This window comes from Mus pahari, chromosome 3, assembly GCF_900095145.1.
Source record: "Mus pahari chromosome 3, PAHARI_EIJ_v1.1, whole genome shotgun sequence".
NCBI classification, from domain to species: domain Eukaryota; kingdom Metazoa; phylum Chordata; class Mammalia; order Rodentia; family Muridae; genus Mus; species Mus pahari.
The window spans coordinates 162799766-162817170 of NC_034592.1; the positions used below are offsets into that span (position 1 = coordinate 162799766).

General features: G+C 50.2%; 1 protein-coding gene across 1 annotated transcript in view; it reads left to right on the top strand.

Moving 5' to 3' along the window:
* Ntsr1 (neurotensin receptor 1) overlaps positions 1-17405 on the top strand; it is a 45442-nt gene that overhangs the window by 21139 nt on the left and 6898 nt on the right. The gene's annotated exons all lie outside the window — the stretch shown is intronic.

The window sequence follows — 17405 nt, forward strand, 5'->3', positions numbered from 1 at the left end:
GTGTGTGTATGGCTGGTTCTGGTTCTGGTTCTAGAGTAATGCTGGTCTCACTGAGTGGGCTGGAGGTCTGCCCTGAGCTTCTGTCTTCTCAGAGAGACTCGAGAGAGCTCTATCACTTTCATGTAAGTGTTTGGCTGGAGTCACCAGTGAACTATCCGGGCCTGGTGCTTCCTCTTTTACAACACTATTGAATATTGATTAGATTTCTTTATTAAAGACTTCTAATGTCTGTTTCTTCTTTGGGCGTTTTGGTGGATTCAGCATTTGCCCATTTCATCTATGCCAGGCATCTTCCATCTGTGGTCTGTAGGCCACATGCCTTTCAGGATAGCCCAGCCCCGAGTGTCTGGGGCAGTTGGCAGGCTTCAGGTTCTGGAATGTTCTTTGATGAGAAGCCACCATGGGAATCAATGGGACTTGTCACCGCACAGACAAGGCACCACAAGCAGACTGTGGTCTGAATGCCTTGAAAAGAGAGAGAGAGAGAGTGTGTGTGTGTGTGTGTGTGTGTGTGTGTGTGTGTGTGTGTGTGAATATTCATGTAAACATCGGACTTGCAAATTCAAACAATTTAAATGTCATGAGCACCTGTGGCTGCCTTGTGGAGAAGATCTGTCAGAGAAAATGCATCTTGACTACAACCGCAGCAGGAGGAGCCTCCAGCCCTCTGCACAGCCCTCAAGCATCCCTCGAAGCGTTCACAGCCCCAGGAGAGTGAGAATTAGCGCTAACTTGGTGAGACTACAGTTGTGATACCGTGGTTTCCTCCAAAACAACTGGCTGGGGCCACAAGAACCTTGGGGACAGCTGTGTTTCCCCGGGCAGGCAGCTCCTCCAGGCAGTTTCTAGCCCAGCCTTCCCATTCCTGGTTCACAAAACATTCTAGAAAGCTCCTGCTCTCGGGTTCACCTGCAGTTCTGGGTGAGATCCAGTGGGAAGTGAGAGGGGGTATAAGTTAGGGTGGTTCTCCCTTGATACTGCTCATTTTGGTTTGGAAAAAGCAGGGCATGGAGGCTGGAGAGATGGCACAGTGGTTAAAAGCACTGACTGCTCTTCCAGAGGTCCTGAGTTCAAATCCCAGCAACACAAAGTGGCTCACAACCATTTGTAATGAGATCCAATGCCTTATTCTGGTGTGTCTGAAGACAGTGACAGTGTAGTCATACAGTAAATAAATAAATAAATCTTACAAAACAAACAAACAATAAAACAAGGTGCGTGGGAAGTTGTTTTTCTCTCTCAGGTTGTTTGGGTTTTTTTGTTTTGTTTTTTAGTAGTTTCTCACAGAACCCAGACTGGCTTCAAACTGCTCTATATACAAAGCTGGCCTTGAACTCTTGACTCTCCTGCCTCTGCTTCTCCAGTGCTGGAATTACAGGCATATACCATCACATCTAGCTTTGGTTCCCGCAGTTGGCTGGGGTTTCAGCTATGCCGGACTCAAAGTTCTGAGTTGAGTGAGTAAAGTTCCCATGACAAGCAGTTGCTGCAAGGATTAATTGCTGTGCAGAGTCTATAATTACTACACATCAGCTAACGGCTCACTTCGTGGAAGAGAGTCCTGAGCTCAATCTCAACCCAGAGGCTCTATTGACCATCTTCATTTTTCAGATGAGGAAGAGTAGAGCTAAGGAGAGAAGGTGAACACAATTGTGGGACCTGGGGCCTGTCCCCTGACCAGCCTGTGAGGCTAACCCCCAGGCTCCACCCATCCCCAGGCTCCTCCCATCCCCAGACTCCCCTCCCATCCCTGGACTCCTCCCATCCCCAGGCTCCTCCCATTCCCAGACTCCCCTCCCATCCCCGGGCTCCTCCCATCCCTGGGCTCCTCTCATTCCCAGACTCCCCTCCCACCCCTGGACTCCTCCCATCCCCGGACTCCTCCCATCCCCGGGCTCCTCCCATTCCCCAGGCTCCTCCCATTCCCCAGGCTCCTACCATCCCCCAGCTCCTCTCCAATCCCGGACTCCTCTCTCATCCAGCCCCAAGGCTTGGTCTAACCTTACTACACGTCATTTTTAAGTTTTGACCAGGAAGAACTCAAGAAGTAGTGAAAGAATCTTCACTAAGACTTTGAAGTGTCTCTCTGGAGGGCAAGCTCTGCTTATACCCAATGAAATTTTGGTGCAGCTGGCAGGTTTGCACAAGCTCTGATGATGGGACCTTGAAGAGACAGAAAGGGAGGTAGAGCCAATTTCTGGAAGATGTAGCACCTCCTCCTAACCTAGTTCCTGTGTTTTATAAGTGGTTTTAGATGGATGTCCCATCCTTGGCCTTGTTCAGAGTCATATATCCTGACAGGAGGTATTCTGGAGCCCAGGGTCTCAAACGGCATGACGTGAGTCAAAGATACTTTGTAGGAATTGCAAGAAGATGATATGCTGCCCTGTGGACCTATAAGATGAACACCTTAAAAATTTCCCTGCAAGTCCTTACAGAAGAGCAGATAGCTGCCTGCCCATGCTGCACCCAGATGCCCTCTTAAGGGTGAACAGTTTTTGAAGCATTCAGAAGAAAGGGAGCATAGAGTGTACAATACATTACTAATACTCTCACACTTCGAAATAATATTTTGGATATATTTCATTAAATTAAATGTCATTAAAATTATTTACAGCCAGCCATGGAGGCACACATCTACAACTCCAATGCTTATGAGGCAGGAGGATCAACAGTTAAGGTCATCCTGGGGTGCACAGTAACAGCCTATCTCAACAAAACAAAACAAAACAAAACAAAATAGAAAACAATCGCTGTTTCTAGACACACACACCCATGTATGTGTGTCTGTGTGTGTGTCTGCATGTGTGTGCCTGTGTGCATGTGTGTATGTGTCTGTGTGTGTCCCCATGTGTAGGTGTCTGTGTGTGTGTATGTCTGTGTGAATGTGTTGTGTATCTGTGTGTATCTGTGTGTATGTCTGTCTGTGTGTGTGCCCACATGTGTGTGTCTGTGCGTATGTGCCTGCATGTGTGTGTCTCTGTGTGTGTGCCCATGTGTGGGTATCTGTGTGTATGCCTGTGTGTGTGTGTGTGTGCCTGTATGTGTGTGTCTATGTGTAGGTGTCTGAGTGTATGTGCCTGCATGTGTGTCTGTATGTATGTCTGTGTGAATGTGTTCGTGTGTGTCTGTCTGTGTGTCTGTGCCCATGTGTATGTGTCTATGTGTGTGTGCCCACGTGTGTGTGTCTGTATGTATGTGTCTGTGTATGTGTGCCTGAGAGTGTGTGTGCCTGCGTGTGTGTGTGTGTGTGTGTGTGTGTGTGTGCCCGATTGTGTGTACAACTTCTGGTGTCATTCCTCAGATACCATCCATATTGTTCTGTTACATGGTCTCTTGCTGGTCTAAAACTCACCTGTTGGCAAGGTGACTGGCCAGTGAGTCTCAGGGATCTTCCTGCCTCCATCTCCCCAGTGCTAGAATTGCTCTCTCGCTTCACACCAGGATTCTTGTTTGTTTGTTTAAACAGGGCTCTCAGCATCAAACTCATATCCTTGTGCTCACAAGCAAAGCGTCTGACCAACTGAGCCTTCTCCCTAGGGTAGCACTACCTTTAAATGGCTGCTCATTCTTTACCACCTACTTCCTGTTTCTTCCTGCCCCAGGAAAGGGCACTTTGTAGATACTCTCCTGCATACCTGGGGAGGTCCAGAGTCTGTCCCACCCATTCAAGGCAGGATGTCCTCTTCTGAGGACTCCTGATCAGTTCTGGGGAAACCAGCACTGAATAAAACTGATGGTCAGTCAGTCCTGGGGAAGGACAGTAACTCAGAACAGCCAGCCTGTTCGCGTGAGCAGTATAGTATAGAAGCCAGCCTGTTCTCGTGAGCAGTATAGTATAGAAGCCACCCTGTTCTCGTGAACAGTATAGTATAGAAGCCAGCCTGTTCTCGTGAGCAGTATAGTATAGAAGCCAGCCTGTTCTCGTGAGCAGTATAGTATAGAAGCCAGCCTGTTCTCGTGAGCAGTATAGTATAGGAGCCAGCCTGTTCTCGTGAGCAGTATAGTATAGGAGCCAGCCTGTTCTCGTGAGCAGTATAGTATAGAAGCCAGAAGACCAAGACCAGCTCCAGTCCTTGCTGCTCGGAGCTGGCCCTGACAGGTTACCAGGGGCTCCATTCCTACTCAGGTCTTGGAGGCCCAGCAGCATCAGATGCTCAGAGGAAGCTGCGCTGGAAAGTCAGCCTGTCCCCACAGGGACTGCCAAACAGACCGGGTACCCTGGGCAGCCCAATTCACAACTACACAAATCCCTAAACTCCAGTGATTGCAGAGGAGGAACCGGGAGGAACCCCCAGCAGGAGAAGATGAACGCCTTATTCCCCTCAAAGCCCGGTGGCATTTGAGCGGGACTGTGTCTCTACAACAACAACAACAAATCCTGTTCCCCCTGGAAACACTCAGTCTAACAAATGAACCGATTATGTCATTGTGACAAAGTTGTTATTGGAAGGAAGATGAGATTTCTTTTGAAATATGACAGAGGATTCAGAGTGGAGCAATCTAAGCCCAGGGAGCACCTTCCTTCGCCCCTCCTTTTGAGGTTCCTCCCTATGCCCATCCTGAGGTACAACGGGGGTACGACCTCCACCCTGCTGGCTCTCTGTTTCCGACAGATAATGTAGGGTTAGGGTACTTGTAATTGACGGTGATAGAGGTATCCTTTATCAGAAGGGATGTTGGCTCGGGACTGGAGAGCAGCCCTCACACCTTCACCCAAAACCCCATGATGAAGGATGTAAGATCATCACTAGCTGAGGTTTTCTCCCAAGGGATTTGGTCTGGATTCTGTATCCTTCCATCCACCCCTTTACCAAGGCCCTGCTTACAGACAAGTGCTTCCCAAATCAATCTCCTGATCTTCGTCCTTCCTTGGAACCACTGCTTAGTGACTGGAAACTGCCATTGCTTCCCTGGAAAGTTTGCTCTCTATCTCAATTCCTGCAGGAATTGGCCAGGGATGGGTCCTGGGGCCTGCGGAGGCTTGGAGCACCAACTGAGGCAAAAGGGCCTGGGGCTGCCCTTAGATGCCCAGTTCAAGTGGAGCCAGACAGGTAAGGCAGTTCCTGGCCCAGGTCTGGGTGACTATGCTTGGCATTAGGGAGGCTTTCAGAGCTGGAAGGCAGCTCTCCCTTAACACAGTGGAAAGCTGTAAGGCAAACTGCCTCTCTTGCCTCAACAGGAAACCTACATTGGTGCTGAGTTTCCTGATGGGCAAACAAGGCTAAGAACTGGGAGAACGGTGGGAAAGAGGACAGGCCCAGCCCCTGGAGACTCAGAATCACCCTGAAAATCCCTGCATCTGTTTGTAGGGCAATGCCACACAGCTTCCAGGGAGCAATCTAAAGGGGCATGGACCCAGGACCACACATCTTCCCCAGGGTCATAGTGGGGGTTCCAGGTCCCAGGACCTTACAACACCTGGCAACCCCTTTGTGTCTTCCAAGTGCTGGATGGGCCAGAAGCAAAATAGGAGCAGAAGCAGAAACCATATAGTCACACATGCCTACACACTACACACTACACACACACACACACACACACACACACATGTATGTACAGAGACATGTGTGTATAAGCAGACAGGATACAAAATGGGCACAAGCACATATTAAACACAAGCACACGCACGTTCGCACCTGCAGACACAGACACACAGGTGTATTCACAGATGCATGTTCATGCCAATGTAGCTGAGCCAGAACTTGCTGATTGCTGGTGCCTCTGGGACAGCCTTGTGGATGCAGTCATCTCTTAGACCTCAGGAAGCAGTACACACAATCTACCTTGGTCCAGTACCACAGGGTCACTTTGCCTGATTCTACCCAAGTATGAACAGCAGCAAAAACCAAGCTCTTCTCTATCAGGGCTTACAGAGAAGCTGCCAGGTCTCTGGGAAAACCTGAGGGTTGGGTCTGGTGATGAACCCTCTCTTCAAGAAAGTGTGAAGGGAGACATGCTTTGTTCTCTGAGCTCTGTAGAAGCCCCAGTGTGACCTACACAGTGCACTGACTTGTCCAAGCCCAGCCCTAATCCTCAGGCTGATGACTAGGACCTTCCCTTCCCCATCCCCCTTTTCCTTCTTATTACTGGAAACATTAGAAAGTCCTGCTAGAGTTGTCATGTTACTGGGGAAGGGAGAGATTGTCCCATCTTTGGGGTTATTAGTCTCAACAGTAAAAGAATTTAAGAATGGATTCAAAAGCTTAAGGATAATTTTATGATCATTTGAAAGAAAAACTCCAGGAAAGGCAAGGTGTAACTCTTGGCAACTTCTCAAAGGGGAGGGAAAAGAGATCACTACGCCTTTTTTACTCAGGCATGGAAGTTTGGCAAGCAGGCAGCCATGTGGCAGATAGGCAACTGAATGGCCAAAGGACGGATGCTTTAGAGAAAGGATGAGGAAGCTTGAGTACCAAAGGGAGCGTAGAGAGGCTCTGGCCAGCATTTGAAGGAGAGAGACAGAAGAAGGGGAAGTTAAATCTTTCCAGCTTGGGACGCAGACTGTCAGATCTAACAGATCCCAATTATGGTTCTCGGCCATTTCATTAATAGCAGGAATTCTGGGAAGAAAAAGTACATTATTTCATTAAAGGGATAGATATTCTTCCCATCTCTTTAGCACAGTCTGAGATGAATCTGCCTTCCAGAGGGGTGTTCCCTTAGCTAGGCACCTCACCTGCCCGACAGGATTGACTGTTAGAAGAGACATGGCATGACTCCCTGCAGAGGAAGTTGTGTTCTTTAGTCTAGGAGGCACAGGTTTTCCCTTCCCATGCAGCTAGGGATTGTGTGTGTGTGTTCGTTTGTTTGCTTTTGAACAGAGAGAAACTAGAAGGGTAAGGCATGAAAGAGAAGCCAGGACTGTTTTCTCACCTGCTTGCCTCCAAGATCACAGTTTAGTCATCTCCTTGAGGGCTGAGACTCTCAGGACCCAGGAGGCCCTGGTGTCTGCAGCATGTCTGTGTATATGTATACCTATGTCCATCTGTGTCTCTGTCCACAGTCTGTCCACGTGTGCTTGAGAGCCTATGCATGTTTGCAGTCTCCAGGACACAGAGTCATTGTGCAGATATGACTGAGCAAGTCAGATCTCCCCCACCCCGCCCCAGTGTGTAGACACTGGCTGGGGACAGAGCTGCATGAAGGACCCGACTCACCAGCGTCTCAGAGAAATGGCCAAGTGGTGTTCTCCCTCCCACCCACAGCTGACCTTGACTCCATTTCAATCACGAGAATATGCCATCAACACTAAACCTAGCCTTGAGGTGGATTTTCTCCTGTGGCTGCTATGGTCCGGGAGAATTTACAGACCAAAGCCTGAGTGCCTTCAAGTGGCCATTTCAAAGCCATCAAAGGAGACTCATCTAGCCTGCAGGAACAAGATTGGCAGGGCAGGGAATGCTATCCTGCAGGAGCCCGGCTGGATGGCTAGATGCAGCTCGTGCATGCCAATGCCTGGAATAAGGCTTCCTACTGGTGCAGTTAGCATCCAGGTCAATGACAGAGCCTAGCAGCAGCAGCAGCAGCGTGGAGAATAATAGGCCTCTGACGCTGATGAGGATGCAGCTCAGCCTGCCTGGCGGGTGCAGCATCCACCTTCCAACAGAACAGAGACAAGGAACAGCCCTTCCTCCTCTCCCCCTTATCTCCCTCTCCTTTCCCCCCTCCTCCTTCCCTTCTCCCTTCTCTTCCCCTCCTCCCCCTCCCCTTTCCCTCCTCTATCTCTTTCGTGCTTGTCTGAGACAGGCGGGAGGAAGGTGGGGAGAAGGTTTACTCTGAATCCGACTGGAATGAAACAAATCTCATTCCACGTACACCTTGAACGTGCCAGGCGAGCATCCCAGTGAGGGTGAATGACAGCTCAGGACATTCAACAGAATGTGGCTCAGGATGCCAAGGGCCTGTGGAAGGATTTGTCCAGGGAATAGATTCTGCAGGGACATTTCTGAGGGGATAAAGCTCCAGTTGTCAGGTAGAAGGTGTCCAGAGGAGCCAGGCTTGGGTTGTGGGGGTCAGTGGAGACATGTTTGGGGAGATTCGTATAACTGGAGTAAACTTGCCTCTCTTCACACGGTGTGCACAACTATAGGGGTGTTGCCTTAAGAGCCTATGGAACCAGGCAATGTCCAGCTTGACTGTGAAAGGGTTCTTACCTCTACCAAGCATAACCCATCCTTGGGGCTATTTTAAACTACTTTGAGTGTGAAGTAAAAGAGCCCAGGAGATGGTTTCTCTTCAAATTCCCTAGGGGTAGAGCAGGTCCTCAGCCATGAATGCCACCCACCCATTGGCCATCCTTGAATTAGAAGTCATGAACAGAAGACACTGGTAGATGTTGTTCTGCTGCCTGTAAGTGGGGTCTTGCTTCTCACACTCAAACACGTTTTTTGATATCTCCTCTTGCTCCTTCAAACTCTTCCTCTACACTGGGCACTGGTGTGGGAACACAGTCAATGGTCATGTTGGTCCCCATTTTCCTCAAATGGCCTGTGACATGACCAGCACCCCGTCTGTGTTCCATGGCCATAAGCCTGAGTCTTTCAGGCAGTAGTCGGCAAGCTGGGACAGTGATCTGTCATCGACAGTATAGACACGGCCTACTGTTTATCAACGTGCTGCTTGTGGTTAGTTTGGGCTGTGGTGGCCAAGCTGAGCAGTTGTGACAGAGACCATCTGGCCCACAAAGCAAAGTCACTCACTCTCTGACCCTTTACTGAAGACATCTGTGGACTCCTGCTCCAGGGTCAGAGGATGGAGAGGGCGGACCTCGCTCAGAGCGGGAGTGAAATGGTCCCCACTGTCAGGTTAGAGCTAGTGATGACCTGCCTCTTCTTAACTCAGCCTTCTTTGCTTTGTGAGCACAATGGCAGGGCCCACAATGGTCACTGTGGGGGTTTCTTGCTGCCAGACAGGACCCAGAGCTGGACACTATACAGGAGCCATACTCTGTGCTTACAAAGCCAGGATTCCACAACCCCAGCACCATGGCAGAGCCAGTGAAAAGTCAGTGTGCTGCAATCTGCCTGAGGGCTGGGACCTCCTTTCAGGTGCCAGTTTCCTGTTTCACTGGCCAAGACTCCTGCCCTGTCAACCTCTCCTGGCCCGAAGGATCCCAGCCCATAGACAAGTGTCAAGCTCTCTGAAAACAGGCCCACCCTTCACAATGTCTTGAACTCATCTCTGCCTCCCACCGAGGCTCCCTCCTCCCTCTCGCTGCCCCACTTCTAAAAGTAGGACACCTTGTAAGCATGAGGTATTTGATAGATGACCTTACCCAAAGGATCTTGGGACATGCAATGCCTTACATGGTGCCAGAGGATATAGGATGGAGGGATATTTAAGTAGCCCCAGGGGAGAGGTGAACAGGCACAAACATACGTTATGGAATTTCCAGAAAGAGCCAGGCTGTACAACCTCAAGTCTACAGCCTGCAACACAACCTACCCCCAGCTGGGAACAGTAACCCCAAATCGCCTGACAGCTGGAGTCAGTCACTGCTAAAATGACCAAGGTTCCTTCTGCTGTCTGTGGCAGAAGATCAAGGCTGGCAAGCTAATCTGAGACTGTGGGAGAGTTGTGAGCCTCGGGGAGGGGAGGCTCCCCAAGCCCCTGGCTCTCAAGACCCAGAAGATTGACACATGGCTGGCTGTGGGTGGGTAAGCCCTATACTGTTCTCCCCCCTGCCCTAGAAGCAGATAAGGTGGAAGCTATAGCATGCCAGGTCCACCCTGTCCTCAGAAGGTGGATCTGCCCTTCTGCTGTCTGTGACTTCAAAGCTTGCTAGGGGTCATGATAGGGATGCCCAGGGCAGGACAGCTTAAGGTGATCTGTGCCACCCTCTCCAGCCCCAGAGTGAGACTGGAAGGAGTTCAGGGTCACTTGATAAGATCAATTTTGGTTTTCCTTTCTCTCTTCCCCACCTCCTCCCCTATCCGAGAGAAAATCAAAGAGCTTATACCCAGGGCTCTCTGATTCCCACTCTGGAGAGTGTGAATTTGCACGCTGTGCCATTCATAAAACAAAAAAGCCTCTTTGTTATTGAGAAGCAAAGCTCCACGTGGGAGTAAAGGACAAATGAACATGGGACTAATGAGGTAATGGGACTTGGTGGGGCTCGAAGACTGGGAGGGAGGAGTAGAGCCACCTAGCAGAGAAGTGCTTTGCTCCACCCCACCCCCCACCCCACAACCCCCATCCCCAAGTCCCACTGGGTAGCATTTAGGCACGTGTGTGCCTATATGTATGTGTGTGCCTGTTTGTGTGTATGTGTCTGTGTGTGTGGTGTGGTTTTGTGTGTGTACTTGTGTGTGTATGTATGTGTGTGTGTGTGTGTGTGTGTGTGGTGTTTGTGTGCATTTGTGGTATGTATGGAGTGTGTGTGTGTGTGCATGCTAGTGTGTGTGTGTGTGTGTGTGTGTGAATATTCATATACCTGTGCATGTGTGTACCTGTGTGTACCTTTGTGAGTATATATGTCTATGAGTAGTGTGTGTGTATATGTATGTGTGATGTGTGTATTTGTGTGTGTATATGTGTGTGTGGTGTATGTGTGCATGTGTCTGTGTATGTGTGTGGTCTGTGTATGTGTATGATGTGGTGTGTGTATGTGTATGTGTGTGTAATTAACCTACATACACACACACACACACCACATACATATATATCACATACACACATATACATACAACACACACAGGTTGATGTCAGATGACTTCCTCTATCACTGTTCACATTGGTTTTTTGACATGGCCTCTCCCTGACTCTACAGCTTACCAACTGGCCAGATGGCTGGCCAGCGAGTCCCCACCAGCCTCCCCAGTGTTGGGATTACAGGCTTATGTCTCTGTGCCTGAATTTTTAAATGGGGGTTTAAAGAGCAAGCGCTTTCCTGGACAATCTGTCTCTCTGGCCCTCTGCTGCCATTTCAGAGCTTTTACTTCTGCCCACCTTCAGATGTCCCACAGTCCTACCCAGCAGGAAGCTGGCTCGAGGCAGTGTCCCCTACCCAGAGGTGAGACTCAGAGCCTGGGTTTGTATAAGCTATGAGTCCTCTGTCACACCTGAGGCTTTGTGGTAGGGACTGGAAGACCTCTACCAGAGTGTTCCCTCACACTGGCCGTCTCTAAATCCTCTTCCTGTGGGTGAAGACACGCCCTTCTGTGTTCGCTGTAATCAGATTTATTGAGCAGGGACACAGCACTAATCCCATTGAGACTCCGATGTTGAAGAGCCAGATGTCCACAGGGAAGTGCAGTGGCCAGCTTTGGCAGTAGGTGGTAATTACAAATTGGGAGGAACAGGCAGGATATTCGCTGCACTACCCACACAATTACATGGCAAGAAAGCACACAGCAAATTGTAGGGCTGGAGATTCCGCTGTAATGGGTGTCCTATACAGCCCACACTCAACGTACACTCTGAGATGCATGTGTATCCTGCTTACACTGAGCCCCAGCAACCAACTTTGTCCCAGGCTTGCAAAGGCTTGCTCCCAAGCCCAGCTGAGGGCTTTTCATGGTCACTGGAAATATGAAGTTAATGTCCATGAGTCCCAGGTTTTCTTGGCATGAAACAGAGAGCATTCTTGGATGGCTCAGCCTCTGTCAAGGGCTCCAAATGCACTGTGCCGAGCATTTGGCCCGATGTTTAATCCTTCAGTGTCAAATTAGCGCCCTGCATCTTAGGAAAATGCAAACAAAAGGCGAATCGGCAAACCAGATTGAACTGGCTTGGGTTTTTGAAGTAGAGACACAACAGATGCATTTTAGCAAGTGGGAGCTACTGTTCAGGACACTCTTACTCATGAGAAGAAAGGCTACTGTCCTAGCCTGGAGTGGACACAGTCAGGGACTCCGTCCAGCCAAGCACTTCCTTTATGACTGCAGTATAAAGTGAGCCTTGGGCACAAGCTGGGGCTCTTTCGTGCTCCACCACTGTTGGGTACAGAGGTGGGATGTGGGCCTGGCAGTACCCAGCCCACCCACTCTCCACTGTACTGCCACTGAAATTGCTGGGGATTTTGAAGTCACTTGCTGCTGCTCAGCAGATGTCCCACAGATTTGAGCATTCTAATAGACATTTTGGCTGACGTATATTTGAGGGCGTGGCAGACAGACTTCAGTACTCCCTGCCCTAAAGACTTACTCTCCTACCCAGATGGTTTGGGGCTAATTTTGAGAGAGGCTAGAAACATTGAAGCATCTTGTCACCTGTTTCTGCCCTCCACCCAATAAAAATAGATAAATAAATAAATAAATAAATAAATAAATAAATAAATAAAAGCCCCACACCACCAGCTGTGCTGAGGGTTCTGGACCAAGGCCAGGCCCTGCACCCACCCTGTTGTGCTAAGCTTTCTCCAGGGACTTAGAACCTGGCACAAGTGGACAAGGGCAGAGCTGTTGGGAAGGCCATTTCTGTAATCCGATTGAAGCCTCCAGGCTGAGTTTATGGGGTCTCCTGACAGCCAAGCTGGTGCCAGGCCTACTGCACAGCCAGGCACTGGCAGGATGTGGATGTTCGTGGTTTTCTGTTGCCAGTTTCTCAACCATATGGCAGCCTCTGCACCTCTGGACAGCAGGAGGGAAGAGTCTGACATGTTGGTGGCCAGGACACAGAGGTGGGGGTCAGATGTGCCATCTCCTGGGAGAAGAAGGCTACAGGGGTCCTGCCTACACTCTGGTCACAGCCCTCTTGGTATAGCTAGCTGTCTGTGGTGCTGTCTTTCTGTCTGGGACTTGAGAACCACCCAACGAATCTGCTGTTTGGACTCTGTCTGAGGTCCAGGCTCTTCCAATAATCCCAAACCAGAAAAGAAAGACAGGGACCCACAGCGGAGTAGAATCAAATTAAGGATGTGAACAGAAGCTGTCCCAAGAGATGCCTCCTGGAAGAGGAGGGGCGCTTTCATATGCTCATCATGAAAGCGAAGAGCCTGCATACACTTCATCTGGCTGGAGTCCGGTTCCTACCCGTCCTGTTTTCTTCAGAGCCCTTCTGAGTAGCCTTGAGCTTGTCGAGGGTTTGGACCACTCTCAGACCCCTGGCAAGTGGAGACAGGAGCAACATGGCATCCTGGACCTGCCTCCCTTTTGGGACATTCCAGAAGAAGTTGCGCCAACATTTTTTTTATATACCTTTAGCTTCCTCCTCCTTACTGAATAGAATCCTGGTCTCAAGCACCCTGTGGCATCTTTCAGATGATGGCTTCTTTGTCTTTTCTACAATCCTGTCCTGAGGATAATGCAGTGCAGTCACTCTCCTGTGAAACTGTGGGCCGTGTCACTTTAAGAGAATCCCCACCCCCTTGTGTTCTGGTGAGATGAGAATAGACCCACCAGGTACAGGTTTCTTTTTGTCCCTAACATTCCCACATCTGGGAAAAACTGGTGGCTTTGGTGTGACATGGGGAGCTCTTGTTCACACCTGAGCACCTGCTGCAGGGCACTAGACAGAGTTGGTGTGGTGAGACTGTTCAAAGGGGGCACCTGAAGCTTGCACTGCCAGCCCCTATACAGGTTGATCAGGTTTTGTTCAGAGCCAAGCTGGACCTTAGAGGAACTTGGGGAGCCACACACACCTTGCTTCCCTGAGAATATATATGGATATTTTCTCCATAAACTGTTATCTTGGGGTGCCCGGTATCAACCAGTGCCCCAAGAACAGATGTGTGGGGTCTGGCCAGCTAGCTGCCTGTTTCAGTAGTAGGCATTCCAGTTCATTCTGGTTTTGTTATTTCAAACAAGGCTGCACTGGGAACCTTCGATATCAGGCGTTTCTGTCATGCATTATGCTATTATCCCTGGTCTCAGCAGAAGTGGAGAAGGGTGGCCAGAAAATGTGAGGACACAGGCTAGCCCAGCAGGGGATGCCTCCTGTAAGGGTGGCCAGAAAATGTGAGGACACAGGCTAGCCCAGCAGGGGATGCCTCCTGTAAGGGTGACCAATGAGCCCCAGCCAGAACAGGTTCAGCGACAGGCAAGCCTTGGACAGAGTGCAGATCAAAGACCACTAGCAGGTTGCTGTGCCCTCACATTTTCTGCCCAGGCTGGTCCAGAAGGTCACACAGGCACTTCTCCTACTTCACCCTGCTGTTTTTTATTGCAGCTCTTAGGCTTTGCAGCCTCTTCAGCTCCTTCTCATTCTTTTTGGGCTGCTGGCTGGAGTGAGTGAGTTCAGCTTTTTATCTAAACACAATGGGCTTAACTAGGGGCGGGGAGAAGCCCCAGTATTGTTCTGAGGAGAAATGCTCTTGAGGGTCAGAGCTCCCTTGCAGGGATCTGGGACTAAGGCCACCTCTTGGTGACTTGGGGTGGGTGGGTAGAGTATACTCCACTGCCGCATGCACCCACATCTGTTGACATACAGGCTAATACATCTCCCTCAGATGCCCACCCTGATGGTAATCCTGGGTGCTGCTGAAGCCACCCAACGGTGGGGGCACCTTCAGTCACTCTAAGGTTCCCTGATTTTTTGGTTTTGTTTTTTTTTAATATTTATTTATTTATTTTATGTATATGATTGCATTGTAGCTGTACAGATGGTTGTGTGCCTTCATGTGGTTGTTGGGAACTGAATTTAGGACTTGTGCTTGCTCTGGTCAACCCCGCTTGTTCTGGTCAGCCCCACTCTACTCAGTCCCTGCTCGCTCCAGCCCAAAGATTTATTATTATAAATAAGTACACTGTAACTATCTTCAGATGCACCAGAAGAGGGTGTCAGATCTCATTACAGGTGGTTGTGAGCCACCATGTGGTTGCTGGGGTTCAAACTCAGGACCTTCAGAAGAACAGTCAGCGTTCTTACCCACTGAGCCATCTCAGCAGCCCCTAAGGTTCCTTGTGGAGATGTGGAGTCTCCGGGACCTGCTTGAGTCACAGATACCCAAGCACATAGGACTCCTGTCTGTCTAAGGTTCAAGTCTACACCCCAGCCTCCAGCCCCCAAACCACCCCAGGCATTCTGCCCTTTTCTAGAGAGCCTTCCTCGTGCACGGCAATTTTCAGCACTGAGAGGAACAATAGCAGTCAGGGTGGAACACAAGGCAAGAACTCCAAAGGTTGGCATGCTCTTGGGGTCCACCGTACTCCCTAGCACCCCAATCCAGCTTTGTAAGCATGATCAGAGTATGTGCTGTCCCTCCCTAAGACCAGCAATACTGAGTCTGGTTTCTCTCCCCAGGATGTATGCCTCCTAACTGTGTCACAGGTTCCCTCCACAGGTTATTATCAGCGCTGCCCCCCTCTGAGTTTCCTGTTCTTGGTCATGTCCCTCCCTCCCCATTGCTCAGCATCACAGATCAGGATGATCTGGGGTCAGCTACCTGCATGTCCCCCAGGACACTGGGGGCTGGTTTGGATAGGCACATTAAAGGATGTTGTGGGTGCTTCCAGCTATGTGGGATAGCATCGACGCATCCTGCTGTGAACTGAGCATGATCCTCAAGCTGACAGAGGTGACAGATGTTTCTCAGGCTATCCTGTGTGCCCAGGGCTGCCGTGCTGGTACAAATTGGAAGCAGACAGCTCAAAGGCGGGGGCCACAACTGGTTAGGGTCAGAAAAGGGTAAGCCTGGGAATCTTGGGATGAGGAGCAATGGCTGGCCATTGAGGGTCTGGAACTAGCCCCCTCCTCTTGCTGCTGCTTTGCCCCAGCTCTGGCCAGTCCTAGAGGTAGCCATCTACTGCCTGTGTTCATCGAGGTGTGGTGTTTTAAATGTTTTGACATTTTAAGTCCGTGTTGGATACATCCGGTGTGTTTAATTCCACTGTGACTCACCAAGAATCAAATTAGTGTATCTCCTGGGATGGGGCACAGCTGGGCTCACAGCAGACAGAGGACTTCTTGCTTGCTCTCCGTGGGCTTCCAATGGAGTGAGCTAAGCACACAGCAGGAACAACTCTGGCTCCTGACCCCCTGGGGAAGATGGAACTGGCCCTATATTCTCAAGGTCAGAGGAGATGTGGCTTGGGGGAGGGGCATAAAGGACCCAAGAGGGAGACGGAGGTGACGTTCTCTGGAGAGGTGTGTTCCTTCCCTGTTGAGCAGAGATTTGTGCAAATGGCATCTTGAACTGCCTCTTTCCCAGGCCCTCTCAAGGGTGGTCTTTGGATACCTGGGAGTGGAGGAAAGGCCTTCACAGATGCTTCAACTAAGTCCAAGCCAACTCCAGCGCCCTGGGTTTCCACGCCTCTCACTCCCAGCATCTGATCATGGCTGTCCTTGCATAAGTCAGGAGCTTTGTGTTGGCCGTGTTCTCCATGTGCTTCAACTAGGACATGTGCACATTTGTATGATTTTTTTTTTTAATGCTCCAAGAAGCTTCCTGAAGGCAAGGGTCAGTTGGACGTTACATTGCTGAAAAAGCCAGGCTAAACTCATACAGGCCTGGAAACAAATCCACGTCCCACCATTTCTGAGTTATTGGCCACAAGAACCTCAGAGATTCAGTTTTCCCAAATGCAGAGTGTATGCAGAGGCCTGGGCTGATGTATGGGTGTACAGGCTGGTTTTGCGTGTCAGCTTGACACAAGCTGGAGTTATCACAGAGAAAGGAGCCTCAGTTGAGGAAATGACTTCACGAGATCCAGCTGTAAGGCATTTTCTCAATTAGTGATCAAGGGGGGAGAGCATTGTGGGTGGTGCCATCCCTGGGCTGGTAGTCTTGGGTTCTATAAGAAAGCAAGCTGAGCAAACCAGGGGAAGCAAGCCAGTAAGAAACATCCCTCCATGGCCTCTGCATCAGCTCCTGCCTGCTTCCTGGCCTGCTTGAGTTCCAGTCCTGACTTCCTTTGGTGATGAACAGCAGTATGGAAGTGTAAGCTGAATCAACCCTTTCCTCCCCAACTTGCTTCTTGGTCATGATGTTTGTGCAGGAATAGAAACCCTGACTAAGACAGTAGAGCTACCAGTCCCCAGAGCTTGCTAACTGTCCCCAGAGCTCTGAGAGGCTCCACGTGAGTGGGAGGATGTATGAAGGCCTTAGTGTGAACTGTTTGTGTGCAGAGTGGGAGCCAAAGGTTCAGTCTCAGTGGACAGGCCATGCTGAGGTCTGGAATCCTGGACATGATATTCTCAGACCCAGGACTCAGAGCCTGGCCCTTTGCCAGAACACCTAAGGTCTTTCCCAGGCCCAGGTAGCAGAGGCTATGCTGATCTCTTGAAGCCCGTTGGAGTCTAGAGTGGAGTGCAGATTGAAAGCTGAACCTGAGCTCCAGCGGAGGGCAGGGTCTGGTGGGCAGGTCAGATGGCCTGTGGCCCTCCTAACTTGTCAAGTACCTCCCCAGCTCCGGCTCTGAGCACACACAATGATAGTCCCTGGATCTGGTGGGTAAGCATCTCCCCAGCTCCAGCTCTGAGCACACACAGTGATAGTCCCTGGATCTGGTGGGTAAGCATCTCCC